The sequence below is a fragment of the Ixodes scapularis genome, unplaced genomic scaffold (genome assembly GCF_016920785.2).
Source record: "Ixodes scapularis isolate PalLabHiFi unplaced genomic scaffold, ASM1692078v2 ptg000597l_1___fragment_3__unscaffolded, whole genome shotgun sequence".
In the NCBI taxonomy this organism is placed as follows: Eukaryota; Metazoa; Arthropoda; class Arachnida; order Ixodida; family Ixodidae; genus Ixodes; species Ixodes scapularis.
In genome coordinates this window covers 1,049,683-1,052,284 of record NW_024610008.1, presented here as the reverse complement: position 1 = coordinate 1,052,284, position 2,602 = coordinate 1,049,683, and the positions used below count along the sequence as shown (strand labels likewise).

The following is a 2,602-nucleotide window of genomic DNA, read 5'->3' as shown; positions in this document are numbered from 1 at the left end:
GTTTCTGTAATGTAATATTTCCTGATGCTTTCACTTGCTAGCTGTAATATTTAAGTTTTCTTTCCAAGCGTTTTGTTTTACCTTGCTCTCTACGTGCTCCAGTGGCCAGGATGCCACCTGTCGCTATTAGCCCCGAGAAGTTCACGTGGCGCCCCCTTACGGCAAACCGGGGTGACGTCACGGCGAGGAGAGAATTTTTCCCCGACTCGCCCCGCTCGCCCTGTGGAGGCTGTGACGACGCTAGCTGTCGGGGCGCTCGTTTCTATTCAATTTTTTTGGCGTGTTTTTCGTAGGAGTGTAAATTTTACATGTGCCTTTATTGAGGTATGGCCTGGAGCTACAGGCGGAACTTCAACCAACATTTTAAGCATGGTTGACAGGGCAGGCAACGCAGGAATCACAGCTGGTATATGAAAATAAAGAAATATGGCCACAATTGCTGGAGCATCACTATAGATTTACATCTCGCACAATAAATGCTGCTGATGGTCTGAATGAATTGGCAGGTCATGTATACTACTTTTTTGTATCTCTGTTTTTAAACAAGATCGCCGAAGAAACAGAGAAGCTGCATGTTGCTCGAGCAACATGCTAAATACAATCTGGGCCATGGGGAGAAAATCACAAGTAAGACAGCCCAAGTGCAGGGGCAAAGTAAAAAAACAAGGAACATTTATTATATACATTGCTCGCATTTGACCTTTGCTCGATTCGCATAGTATTTCAATGGACTACACGGTTGGTATCTGTGGGCCTGTTTATATCAACCCCCAAGTAATGTATAACAAGCGTAAGATAAGATGTCTAGCTCGTTATTAATCCTTTAAGCCCTAAAATTGAGATTTTACTTAAATCTGATTGTCCTGAAGCTAAAATACCCGAAGCTTTTCTCACGCTGACTGTCGCCCTTCACTGGTTCCACATTTTCTGCTACTAGTGCTGCATCTATACAACTGGACAGACGTTCGAATGCTTGCTTTTACTCCTGTTTTCCTCTGTTGTCAGCGAGTCCAGCTGTACACTCTAAGAAAAAAGTTGGCCTCAAGGGACTAACGGCAGCATTTGGTCCTTTGAACTCCCAGTTGCTCCCCGAAAGGACCATCTGGCTCAAGCTAGGTACCGTGCGCAAAAGCTGGGGACTAACTGCGCTCGGCTGGGGCCAACCGATAGGCGTGCGCGAGCCAAAGCATCCATTAGTCCCCCTCAGGCAGGCAGCATCTGTATGATTTAGTCCCCGAATGCAAACGGAATGTTTGCCAGGAGGACGGGTGATATTTCGCTTGTCTTGGAGATCGACGAGACTCAGCCCAGCAGGGCTGAAAGTGTTGACAAAACTCGGACGAAACTGGCGAATTTGTTTAATGTGCCATGGACGTTAAGACATTACATGGTAGAGCTTCACGCGTTGTGTGAATGCGAGTGAACGAATGTGTTGACTCGACTTCACCCAACTATCTCGTCGAAAATGATATGTTGACATTCCACAAGTCCCATTTACGTAATTTGCCTTCGCGCAAAAAATGTGCATTATCCAAACGCAACACCTCCAAATACTAACACTTTTTTTTTTCTTTTTAAAATGAAACTTAACAGCTTGTAGAAGCCACGGCTTTAACACCGGAGTATCGCAGTCAGAATAAATGGTCACTTCAATCGCTAAAACTAAACATTCCCACCGGCGATATAGGCAGTCGCGCGATGCGACTAGATCGCATCGCAAAACAAAATAAAATTAGATGGTCACACCGGCGTGTGCGATAAGCGAGTAAAACGCCTTCGTTGGCGAGTCGCTTCTTGAAAACTCTCGCTCCGAACGCCATTGATTGGCTCAGCCGCTCCGCCACTAGATCGCACCGCAAAAAAGTCGAGTCGAGAAGCGACTGCTCAAATCGCGTCGCTTTTTGCCCGCGATGTTCGCTTTTGCGATGAACGTTATCGCGCGACTAGATCGCACCGCCGGTGGGAACGCGCCTCCGACTCTGTGTGACAAACCTTATAATTATAATGCAATTAAATGCAAAGTGGCAAGCGAGCTGGACAATATTGATGAAATTAATCCCTGGAGAAAGGGACACAAGAAGGACAAGGGTCAAACATAAACCTCCAAACACAGCTAGGTGACCGGTGACCGACCGAAAAAATCCGCCTGGTCCGGGTATCGAACCCGGGACCTCTCCATTACAAGTGGAGCGCTCTACCAACTGAGCTAACCAGGGGTTAGACGTCAGTAGAGCAAACGGGTTTTTATCAGCTACCACCAGTCTAACACCAACAAGGGTGAAACTTGCAATTTAATGTTCTAATTATAATGCAATTAAATGCAAAGGGGCAAGCGAGCTGGACAATAACGATGAAATTAATCCCTGGAGAAGGGGAACAAGAGGGACAAGGGACAAACATAAATCTCCAAACACAGCTAGGTGACCGGTGACCGACCGAAAAAATCCGCCTGGTCCGGGTATCGAACCCGGGACCTCTCCATTACAAGTGGAGCGCTCTACCAACTGATTTTGTTTGTCCCCTTCTCCAGGGATTAATTTCATCATGACAAACCTTTCTGGGTACTCCAATGTCGGCACGGCACGTTCCACTTAAAGAGCAC

At 46.7% G+C, this 2,602-nt stretch overlaps 1 non-coding gene across 1 annotated transcript; it reads right to left on the bottom strand.

The window, feature by feature from the left end:
* Positions 1-2,143: 2,143 nt before the first annotated feature.
* On the bottom strand, positions 2,144-2,216 carry Trnat-ugu. The gene has a single exon. It is a non-coding gene; the product is annotated as a tRNA-Thr (tRNA).
* Between the last annotated feature and the right edge of the window lie 386 nt (positions 2,217-2,602).